General features: G+C 38.6%; 1 protein-coding gene and 2 non-coding genes across 4 annotated transcripts in view; 2 read left to right on the forward strand and 1 right to left on the reverse strand.

Moving 5' to 3' along the window:
- The window catches only part of LOC134856176 (uncharacterized), a 177,368-nt gene that overhangs the window by 134,416 nt on the left and 30,301 nt on the right, over positions 1-12,651 (reverse strand). The gene's annotated exons all lie outside the window — the stretch shown is intronic.
- Positions 3,854-3,926, forward strand: Trnar-ucu (transfer RNA arginine (anticodon UCU)). Its single transcript has one exon. It is a non-coding gene; the product is annotated as a tRNA-Arg (tRNA).
- On the forward strand, positions 5,298-5,370 carry Trnar-ucu (transfer RNA arginine (anticodon UCU)). The gene has a single exon. It is a non-coding gene; the product is annotated as a tRNA-Arg (tRNA).

A 12,651-nucleotide genomic window follows, 5' to 3' on the forward strand; every position in this document is an offset into this window, starting at 1 on the left:
TTTGTATTCAGGGCTCTTTCGCTTCAAAAAATCAAACACTCAAAAGACCACGCTGATCGAACACTCAAAAGACTATGCTGATTTTTGTCCAGAATAAGTGAGCTGGACTTCACGGAGATTAGTAGCAAATCGTACCGGTTTTCGTTGACAAAACGCGTACGAATCTCGCCAAAGATGCGAAAAAATTATTTCGCTGCACATCAGCATTCATATAAAAAACTTAGGACATCTTTATAAAATTCAAACTAACTGGAATACCTAGCATTGATAAGGATCCAACAAAAAAAAGCTTCCGGGCTCAATTTGTATTCATGGCTCCATCGCTTCATAAATCAAACACTCAAAAGATTACGCTGATTTCTAGTCAAGAATAAGTGAGCTGGACTTCACGGGGATGAGTCGCAAATCGTACCTGTTTTTCTTGATAAAGCGCGAATTTTTCGATTCAACGAAAAACAAATGCCTCAGTTCAAATATTGAAAAATCTGAATAGAGGTAGGCAATTATTTAAGCTACGCATCACAAAACCAATAAGAAATTATCCTCATTTCACCTCTTCGTACCGCAGTAGATAGCGCGCTGGACTTCTAATTCTAACTTTCGCCTCACCTATCCGAAACTAAAAAGATCAGGCTGATTTTTCGTCAAGAATAAGTGAGCTGGACTTCACGGGGATGAGTCGCAAATCGTACCAGTTTTTGTTGATAAAGCGAAAAATTTCCGAACAAACAAAAAATGCCTCAATTCAAATAATAAAAAATATACATAGAGGTAGGCAATTATCTAAACTACGCAATCCGAAACTAATAAATAAACATAAGTCCTCCTTTTACGTCTTCGTAGCAGTGGATAGCGCGCAGGACTTCTAATCCAGAGGTGGCGGGTTCGAATCCCGCCGAAGATGCACATCAGCAACCTGATAAATTTCAAATGTCGCAGGACATCTTTACAAAAAGTAAAATGAACCGAATTACTTGGTGTTGATAATGAACCAAAAAAAAAAAACAAGCGTCCGGGCTCAATTTGTATTCAGTGCTCTTTCGTTTCGTAACTCAAACACTCAGAAGACCATGCTAATTTTTCGTCCATTTTAAGTGAGCTGGACTTCACAGAGATTAGTCGCAAATCGTACCGGTTTTCGTTGACAAAACGCGTACGAATCTCGCCAAAGATGCGAAAAAATTATTTCGCTGCACATCAGCATTCATATAAAAAACTTAGGACATCTTTATAAAATTCAAACTAACTGGAATACCTAGCATTGATAAGGATCCAACAAAAAAAAGCTTCCGGGCTCAATTTGTATTCATGGCTCCATCGCTTCATAAATCAAACACTCAAAAGATTACGCTGATTTCTAGTCAAGAATAAGTGAGCTGGACTTCACGGGGATGAGTCGCAAATCGTACCTGTTTTTCTTGATGAAGCGCGAAATTTTCGAACAAACAAAAAAATGCCTCAGTTCAAATATTGAAAAATCTAACTAGAGGTAGGCAAATATCTAAGCTACGCATCACAAAACCAATAAGAAATTAGCCTCGTTTCACGTCTTCGTACCGCAGTAGACAGCGCGCTGGACTTCTAATTCTAACTTTCGCCTCACCTAACCGAAACTAAAAATATCAGGCTGATTTTTCGTCAAGAATAAGTGAGCTGGACTTCACGGGGATGAGTCGCAAATCGGACCAGTTTTTGTTGATAAAGCGCAAAATTTCCGAGCAAACAAAAAATGCCTCAATTCAAATGTTAAAAAATATACATAGAGGTAGGCAATTATCTAAACTACGCAATCCGAAACTAATAAATAAACATACGTCCTCCTTTTACGTCTTCGTAGCAGTGGATAGCGCGCAGGACTTCAAATCCAGAGGTGTCGGGTTCGGATCCCGCCGAAGATGCACATCAGCAACCTGATAAATTTCAAATGTCTCAGGACATCTTTACAAAAAGTAAAATGAACCGAATTACTTGGCATTGATAATGAACCAAAAAAAACCATAATGAATCAATTTGTATTCAGGGCTCTTTCGCTTCAAAAAATCAAACACTCAAAAGACCACGCTGATCAAACACTCAAAAGACCATGCTGATTTTTGTCCAGAATAAGTGAGCTGGACTTCACGGAGATTAGTAGCAAATCGTACCGGTTTTCGTTGACAAAACGCGTACGAATCTCGCCAAAGATGCGAAAAAATTATTTCGCTGCACATCAGCATTCATATAAAAAACTTAGGACATCTTTATAAAATTCAAACGAACCGGAATACCTAGCATTGATAAGGATCCAACAAAAAAGAAGCTTCCGGGCTCAATTTGTATTCATGGCTCCATCGCTTCATAAATCAAACACTCAAAAGATTACGCTGATTTCTAGTCAAGAATAAGTGAGCTGGACTTCACGGGGATGAGTCGCAAATCGTACCTGTTTTTCTTGATAAAGCGCGAATTTTTCGATTCAACGAAAAACAAATGCCTCAGTTCAAATATTGAAAAATCTGAATAGAGGTAGGCAATTATTTAAGCTACGCATCACAAAACCAATAAGAAATTATCCTCATTTCACCTCTTCGTACCGCAGTAGATAGCGCGCTGGACTTCTAATTCTAACTTTCGCCTCACCTATCCGAAACTAAAAAGATCAGGCTGATTTTTCGTCAAGAATAAGTGAGCTGGACTTCACGGGGATGAGTCGCAAATCGTACCTGTTTTTCTTGTTAAGCGCGAAATTTTCGATTCAACGAAAAAAAATGCCTCAGTTCAAATATTGAAAAATCTAACTAGAGGTAGGCAAATATCTAAGCTACGCATCACAAAACCAATAAGAAATTATCCTCGTTTCACGTCTTCGTACCGCAGTAGACAGCGCGCTGGACTTCTAATTCTAACTTTCGCCTCACCTATCCGAAACTAAAAATATCAGGCTGATTTTTCGTCAAGAATAAGTGAGCTGGACTTCACGGGGATGAGTCGCAAATCGTACCTGTTTTCTTGATAAAGCGCGAAATTTTCGATTCAACGAAAAAAAAATGCTTCAGTTCAAATATTGAAAAATCTGAATAGAGGTAGGCAATTATCTAAGCTACGCATCACAAAACCAACAAGAAGTTATCCTCGTTTCACGTCTTCGTACCCCAGTAGATAGCGCGCTGGACTTCTAATTCTAACTTTCGCCTCATCTATCCAAAACTCAAAAGCTCATGCTGATTTTTCGTCCAGAATAAGTGAGCTGGACTTCACGGGGATGAGTCGCAAATCGTACCTGTTTTCATTGATAAAGCGCAAAATTTTGGAACAAAAGAAAAAAAATTCCTCATTTCAAATGTTGAAAAATCTACATAGAGGTAGGCAATTACCTAAACTACGCAACCCAAAACTAATAAAAAAAACATAAGTCCTTCTTTAAAGTCTTCATAGCGCAGTGGATAGTGCGCTGGAACTCTAACCCAGAAGTCGCGGGTTCGAATCCAACTTACGATGCGAAAAATTAACTCGCTGAACATCAGCAACCAAATAAGAAACTTTGGACATCTTTCGAAAAAGTGAAATGGACCGAATTGCTTAGCATTGATAATGGACCAAAAAAAACAGGCGTCCGAGTTCAATTTGTATCCAGGGCTCGTTCGCTTCATAAATTAAACAATCAAAAGACCACGCTTATTTTTCTACCAGAATACGTGGGCTGGGTTTCACGGTGATTAGTCGCAACTCGTACCGATTTTGTTTATAAAGCGCAAAATTTCGAACAAACGAAAAAAATTCCTCAATTCAAATGTTGAAAAATATCCATAGAGGTAGGCAATTTACTAAACTACGCAGTCCAAAACTAAATAATAAACATAATTCCTCCTTTTACGTCTTCGTAGCGCAGTGGATAGCGCTCTGCACTTCTAATCCAGAGGTCCCGGGTTCGAATCCCGCCGAAGATGCACATCAGCAAACTCATACAATTCAAATTTCTCAGAACATTTTTATAAAAAGTAAAATGAACCGAGTTGCTTAGCATTGATAATGAACCAACAAAAAACATAATGAATCAATTTGTATTCAGGGCTCTTTCGCTTCAAAAAATCAAACACTCAAAAGACCACGCTGATTTTCGTCCAGAATAAGTGAGCTGGACTTCACGGAGATTAGTAGCAAATCGTACCTGTTTTTCTTGATAAAGCGCGAAATTTTCGAACAAACAAAAAAATGCCTCAGTTCAAATATTGAAAAATCTAACTAGAGGTAGGCAAATATCTAAGCTACGCATCACAAAACCAATAAGAAATTATCCTCGTTTCACGTCTTCGTACCGCAGTAGACAGCGCGCTGGACTTCTAATTCTAACTTTCGCCTCACCTATCCGAAACTAAAAATATCAGGCTGATTTTTCGTCAAGAATAAGTGAGCTGGACTTCACGGGGATGGGTCGCAAATCGTACCTGTTTTTCTTGATAAAGCGCGAAATTTTCGATTCAACGAAAAAAAATGCCTCAGTTCAAATAATGAAAAATCTGAATAGAGGTAGGCAATTATCTAAGCTACGCATCACAAAACCAACAAGAAGTTATCCTCGTTTCACGTCTTCGTATCCCAGTAGATAGCGCGCTGGACTTCTAATTCTAACTTTCGCCTCATCTATCCAAAACTCAAAAGCTCTTGCTGATTTTTCGTCCAGAATAAGTGAGCTGGACTTCACGGGGATGAGTCGCAAATCGTACCTGTTTTCATTGATAAAGCGCAAAATTTTGGAACAAAAAAAAATTCCTCATTTCAAATGTTGAAAAATCTACTTAGAGGTAGGCAATTACCTAAACTACGCAACCCAAAACTAATAAAAAAAACATAAGTCCTTCTTTAAAGTCTTCGTAGCGCAGTGGATAGTGCGCTGGAACTCTAACCCAGAAGTCGCGGGTTCGAATCCCGCTTACGATGCGAAAAATTAACTCGCTGCACATCAGCAACCATATAAGAATTTTTGGACATCTTTCGGAAAAGTGAAATGGACCGAATTGCTTAGCATTGATAATGGACCAAAAAAAACAGGCGTCCGAGTTCAATTTGTATTCAGGGCTCGTTCGCTTCATAAATTAAACAATCAAAAGACCACGCTTATTTTTCTACCAGAATACGTGGGCTGGGCTTCACGGTGATTAGTCGCACGCAACTCGTACCGATTTTGTTTATAAAGCGCAAAATTTCGAACAAACGAAAAAAATTCCTCAATTCAAATGTTGAAAAATATCCATAGAGGTAGGCAATTTACTAAACTACGCAATCCAAAACTAAATAAAAAACATAATTCCTCCTTTTACGTCTTCGTAGCGCAGTGGATAGCGCTCTGCACTTCTAATCCAGAGGTCGCGGGTTCGAATCCCGCCGAAGATGCACATCAGCAAACTCATACAATTCTAATTACTCAGAACATTTTTATAAAAAGTAAAATGAACCGAGTTGCTTAGCATTGATAATGAACCAACAAAAAACATAATGAATCAATTTGTATTCAGGGCTCTTTCGCTTCAAAAAATCAAACACTCAAAAGACCATGCTGATTTTCGTCCAGAATAAGTGAGCTGGACTTCACGGAGATTAGTAGCAAATCGTATCTGTTTTTCTTGATAAAGCGCGAAATTTTCGAACAAACAAAAAAATGCCTCAGTTCAAATATTGAAAAATCTAACTAGAGGTAGGCAAATATCTAAGCTACGCATCACAAAACCAATAAGAAATTATCCTCGTTTCACGTCTTCGTACCGCAGTAGACAGCGCGCTGGACTTCTAATTCTAACTTTCGCCTCACCTATCCGAAACTAAAAATATCAGGCTGATTCTTCGTCAAGAATAAGTGAGCTGGACTTCACGGGGATGAGTCGCAAATCGTACCTGTTTTCTTGATAAAGCGCGAATTTTTCGATTCAACGAAAAACAAATGCCTCAGTTCAAATATTGAAAAATCTGAATAGAGGTAGGCAATTATTTAAGCTACGCATCACAAAACCAATAAGAAATTATCCTCATTTCACCTCTTCGTACCGCAGTAGATAGCGCGCTGGACTTCTAATTCTAACTTTCGCCTCACCTATCCGAAACTAAAAAGATCAGGCTGATTTTTCGTCAAGAATAAGTGAGCTGGACTTCACGGGGATGAGTCGCAAATCGTACCTGTTTTTCTTGTTAAGCGCGAAATTTTCGATTCAACGAAAAAAAAATGCCTCAGTTCAAATATTGAAAAATCTGAATAGAGGTAGGCAATTATCTAAGCTACGCATCACAAAACCAACAAGAAGTTATCCTCGTTTCACGTCTTCGTACCCCAGTAGATAGCGCGCTGGACTTCTAATTCTAACTTTCGCCTCATCTATCCAAAACTCAAAAGCTCTTGCTGATTTTTCGTCCAGAATAAGTGAGCTGGACTACACGGGGATGAGTCGCAAATCGTACTTGTTTTCATTGATAAAGCGCAAAATTTTGGAACAAATGAAAAAAAATTACTCATTTCAAATGTTGAAAAATCTACATAGAGGTAGGCAATTAATTACCTAAACTACGCAACCCAAAACTAATAAAAAAACATAAGTCCTTCTTTAAAGTCTTCGTAGCGCAGTGGATAGTGCGCTGGAACTCTACCCCAGAAGTCGCGGGTTCGAATCCCGCTTACGATGCGAAAAATTAACTAGCTGCACATCAGCAACCATATAAGAAACTTGATCTTTCGAAAAAGTGAAATGGACCGAATTGCTTAGAATTGCTAAACTTCACGGGGATCATTCGCAAATCGTACCTGTTTTTGTTGACAAAGCACGAAATTTTCGAACAAACGAAAAAAATGCCTCGATTCAAATATTGAAAAATCTACATAAAATTAGGTAATAACCTACGCTACGCAATCCAAAACTAACAAATAAAAAGAAATCCTCCTCTGATGTCTTCGATGCGCAGTGGATAGCGCGCTGTCTTCTAATCCAGGGGTCGCAGGTTCGAATCCCGCTAAAGATGGACGTCAGCAACCTATTTGAAACTTCAAATGTCTCTCAGGACATCTTTATAAAAAGTAAAATAAACCGAATTACTTAGTGTTGATAATGAACCAAAAAAACAAGCGATTGGGCTCAAACTGTATTCAGGGCTTCATAAATCAAACACTCAAAAGACCACGCTGACTTTTCGTACCTGTTTTTGTTGATAATGCGCGAAGTTTTCGAACAAACGAAAAAAAATGCCTCAGTTCAAATATTGAATAACTTATATAGATGTAGGCAATTATGTAAACTACGCAGCCCAAAACCAATAAGAAGTTGTACTCATTTCACGTCTTCTTTCCGCAGTAGATAGCGCAGCGCTGGACTTCTGATTCTAACTTTCGCCTCATCTATCCGAAACTCAAAAGATCACGCTGGTTTCTCTTCCGGTATACGTGGGCTGGGCTTCACGGTGATTATTCGCAAATCGTACCGGTTTTTGTTGATAAAGCGCGAAATTTTTGAACAAATTACAACAATGTCTCAGTTCAAATAATGAAAAACCTACATAGAGGTAGGCAATTACCTAAACTAAGCAGCCTTAATACAATAAAAAATTATGTCTCCTCATTTAAAGTCTTCGTAGTGCAGTGGATAGCGCGCTGGACTTCTAATCCAGAAGTCGCGCGTTCAAATCCCTCAGAAGATGCAAAAAAGTAATTCGCTGAACATCAGTAACCGGATAAATTTCAAATGTCTTAGGATAGCTGGATAAAAGGAAAAATAAACCGAACTACTAAGCAATAACCAACAAAAAAACAAGCGTCCGCGCTCAATTTGTATTCAGGGCCCCATCGCTTCATAAATCAAAAACTCAAAAGAGCACGCTGAATTTTCGTCCAGAACACGTCGGCTGGGCTTCACGGTGATTAGTCTCAACTCGTACCGCTTTTTAGTGATAAAGCGCAAAATTTTCGAGCAAACGAAAAAAATGCCTCAATTAAAATATTGAAACATCTACATAGAAGTAGGCAATTACCTAAGCTACGCAATCCAAAACTAATAAATAAATAAGGGACCACATTTGATGTCTTCGTGGCGCAGTGGATAGCGCGCTGGACTTCTGATTCTAACTTTCCCCTCATCTATCCAGAACTCAAAAGATCACGCTGATTTTTCGTCCAGAATAAAAGAGCTGGATTTTACGGAGATTAGTCGCAAATCGTACCGGTTTTCGTTGATAAAGCGCGTACTAATACGGCCAAAGATATGTACTAATCCGTACTAATCAGCATTCATTTAAAAAAATTAGGACATCTTTATAAAAAGTGAAATGAGCCGAATTACTCAGCATTGATAATGAACCAAAAAAAACAAGCGTCCGGGCTCAATTTCTATTCAAGGCACCTTCGCTTCATAAATAAAACACTCAAAAGACCATGCTGATTTTTCTTCCAGAATAAGTGAGCTGGACTTCACGGGGATGAGTCGCAAATCGTACCAGTTTTGTTGATAAATCGCGAAATTTTTGAACAAACGAAAAAAATGCCTCAGTTCAAATATTGAAACATCTATATAGAGGTAGGCAATTATCTAAACTACGCAGCCTAAAACCAATAAGAAGTTGTCGTCATTTCACGTCTTCTTTGCGCAGTAGATAGCGCGCTGGACTCCAAATTCTAACTTTCGCCTCATCTATCCGAAACTCACATGATCACGCTGATTTTTCTACCAGTATACGTGGGCTGCGCTTCATGGTGATTAGTCGCAAATCGTACCGGTTTTTGTTGATAAACCGCAAAATTTTCGACGAAACGAAAAAAAATCTCAGTTCAAATATTTAAAAAACTACATAGAGGTAGAAAATTATCTAAGCTACGCAGCCCAAAACCAATAAGAAATTATCCTCGTTTCACGTCTTTTTTCAGCAGTAGATAGCGCGCTGGACTTTTAACTCTAACTTTTGCCTCAACTATCCGAAACTCAAAAGATCACGCTGACTTTTCCGGTATACGTGGGCTGGGCGTCACGGTGATTATTCGCAAAAGGTACAGGTTTTTGTTGATAAACCGCAAAATTTTCGACGAAACGAAAAAAAAATCTCAGTTCAAAAATTTTAAAAAACTACATAGAGGTAGGCAATTATCTAAACTACGCAGCCCAAAACCAATAAGAAATTATCCTCGTTTCACGTCTTCTTTCCGAAGTAGATAGCGCGTTGGACTTCTTATTCTAACTTTCGCCTCATCTATCCGAAACTCAAAATATCACGCTGATTTTTCTTCCGGTATACGTGGGCTGGGCTTCAAGTTTATTATTCGCAAATCGTACAGATTTTTGTTGATAAAGCGCGAAATTTTCGAACAAACCAAAACAATATGTATCAGTTCAAATATTGAAAAATCTACATAGAGGTAGGCAATTACATAAGCTACGCAATCCAAAACTATTAAATAATTAAGGGACCACATTTGACGTCTTCGTAGCGCAGTGGATAGCGCGCTGGACTTCTGATTCTAACTTTCCCCTCATCTATCCAAAACTCAAAAGCTCACGCTGATTTTTCGTCCAGAATAAAAGAGTTGGATTTTACGGAGATTAGTCGCAAATCGTACCGGTTTTCGTTGATAAAGCGCGTACTAATACGGCCAAAGATATGTACTAATCCGTACTAATCAGCATTCATTAAAAAAATTAGGACAGCTTTATAAAAAGTGAAATGAGCCGAATTACTCAGCATTGATAATGAACCAAAAAAAACAAGCGTCCGCGCTCAATTTCTATTCAAGGCTCCTTCGCTTCATAAATCAAACACTCAAAAGACCATGCTGATTTTTCTTCCAGAATAAGTGAGCTGGACTTCACGGGGATGAGTCGCAAATCGTACCAGTTTTGTTGATAAATCGCGAAATTTTTGAACAAACGAAAAAAACGCCTCAGTTCAAATATTGAAAAATCTATATAGAGGTAGGCAATTATCTAAACTACGCAGCCTAAAACCAATAAGAAGTTGTCCTCATTTCACGTCTTCTTTGCGCAGTAGATAGCGCGCTGGACTCCAAATTCTAACTTTCGCCTCATCTATCCGAAACTCACATGATCACGCTGATTTTTCTTCCAGTATACGTGGGCTGCGCTTCACGGTGATTAGTCGCAAATCGTACCGGTTTTTGTTGATAAACCGCAAAATTTTCGACGAAACGAAAAAAAAATCTCAGTTCAAATATTTAAAAAAACTACATAGAGGTAGGAAACTATCCAAACTACGCAGCCCAAAACCAATAAGAAATTATCCTCGTTTCACGTCTTCGTTCAGCAGTAGATAGCGCGCTGGACTTCTAACTCTAACTTTCGCCTCAACTATCCGAAACTCAAAAGATCACGCTGATTTTTCTTCCGGTATACGTGGGCTGGGCTTCACGGTGATTATTCGCAAATCGAACAGGTTTTTGTTGATAAAGCGCGAAATTTTCGAACAAACCAAAACAATATGTATTAGTTCAAATATTGAAAAATCTACATAGAGGTAGGCAATTACCTAAGCTACGCAATCCAAAACTAACAAATAATTAAGGGACCACATTTGACGTCTTCGTAGCGCAGTGGATAGCGCGCTGGACTTCTGATTCTAACTTTCCCCTCATCTATCCAAAACTCAAAGGCTCACGCTGATTTTTCGTCCAGAATAAGTGAGCTGCATTTTACGGAGATTTGTCGCAAATCGTACCGATTTTCGTTGATAAAGCGCGTTCTAAAACGGCCAAAGATATCTACTAATCCGTACTAATCAGCATTCTTTTAAAAAAAAATTAGGACATCTTTATAAAAAAGTGAAATGAACCGAATTACTCAGCATTGATAATAAACCAAATAAAACACTCAAAAGACCATGCCGATTTTTCGTCCAGTATACGTGGGCTGGGCTTCACGGTGATTAGTCGCAAATCGTACCGGTTTTTGTTGATAAACCGTGAGATTTTCGACGAAACAGAAAGAAATGCCTCAGTTCAAATATTTTAAAAATCTACATAGAGGTGGGCAATTACCTAAGCTACGCAATCCAAAACTAACAAATAAATAAGGGACCGCATTTGATGTCTTCTTAGCGCAGTGGACTTCTGGTTCTAACTTTCTCTTCATCTATACAAAACTCAAAAGCTCACGCTGATTTTTCGTCCAGAATAAGTGAGCTGGATTTTACGGAGACTAGTCGCAAATCGTACCGGTTTTCGTTGATAAAGCGCGTACTAATACGTTCAAAGATATGTACTAATCTGTACTAATCAGCATTCATATAAAAAAAATTAGGACATCTTTGAAAAAATTATCAAAACGCTCTCATCTTTTTTTAACCAAAATCTTCACCGATCACAAGCAAATATTATAAACAGGCCAAAAAACCTACTCTTGGAAAACTTCGGTTAGCTTTGGCAAATAATTGTAATTCTTTTACAAGTGTTGTCAATCAAAATTTTATATTTGAAAAAGACTCTTTTTGCAGGATTCTTGTGAAATCTGGCAAGCAGGACCAATGACCGCAAAATACACACAAAGGCCAAGCTTTACTTGGTAAACACTAGCAAGACCACGACAAAAAGCAGCTCTATAAAATGTTAAATAAAAATTTAGAAATAAACCTCGAATTAGTAAAAAAAATCGTCTACGTCGGGGAGTATGTGACATTCGACCAGAATGAACAAAAATGCAAGTTTCGAATTCATAGCCGCTGACCTGGGAGATTGGCGATTTTGGCAGATTAGCGACGTTATTTAAACGATTAGACGAATTGTGAAGCTCAGAAGGTTCTGGAATTTTTAAGAATTCGATTTGTGACGTCACACTTCCGAGAAATGATTGAAACGGCCATTTTAGAAGTAAATCAGAAGAAAAACAGAACAACGATAGTAACAGTGAAAACTAGTGCGAAGGAAATAACGACAGACAACAGAGAATTATCAGAGACCGCTCCGAGTTGTAACGATTGTGTCGCTACAATCGTTACAGACCAATTCACGCGGACGGTGAAGGGTGTTGGGATGGTGTGTCCAGCCTTCCGGAATGGAAAAGAGAGCGTTATTTCCCCCGGATCGCAGAATATGGAGGGGTCTCGAGACCTGAACTCGAACTGATAAAAACTAACTTTTAGCTTTCTGGTCATGCCCTGAATTGAATTTAATTAACATCTCGATTCATTTTCAGATAATGAGAAGCTAGGAGTTGAGGTAAAGGGTTGATCCATCTTCGATGGAGATGATGATTTTTATCTACTGAACAAAAACAATCGTAATATAATGAATAGTAGTAGCCCTGTTTTTAGGAGTTACCTCGTGGTCTGGGGATACTGAGACCCAGCCATGAGCTCACTAATTTTGCATTTAATTCGGTTAATTTGAGCGTTCTGGTCGAAGCCGGAGAACAGTAACGTTTTTGTCGACCCGATGTTAGGAAGACCACCAAAAGAACTGGCTTTGGCAGAGACGGTGGAAAGTATGTACAGCTGTTAAGACGCTAGCCAGTCCTTTTAGAACCTAGCTTTTTTTTCCGTCGATATGTACTCCCGGGCGAATGTTACACAAATTGTATTCACGGCCCTTCGCTTCAAAAATCAAAGACTCAAAAGACTACCCTGCTTTTTCATCCAGAATAAGTGGGCTCTACTTCATGGGGAATAGTAGCAAATAGTACCGGTTTTTATTGATAAAGCGCG

The sequence above is a fragment of the Symsagittifera roscoffensis genome, unplaced genomic scaffold (assembly GCF_963678635.1).
Source record: "Symsagittifera roscoffensis unplaced genomic scaffold, txSymRosc1.1 SCAFFOLD_25, whole genome shotgun sequence".
NCBI classification, from domain to species: domain Eukaryota; kingdom Metazoa; phylum Xenacoelomorpha; order Acoela; family Convolutidae; genus Symsagittifera; species Symsagittifera roscoffensis.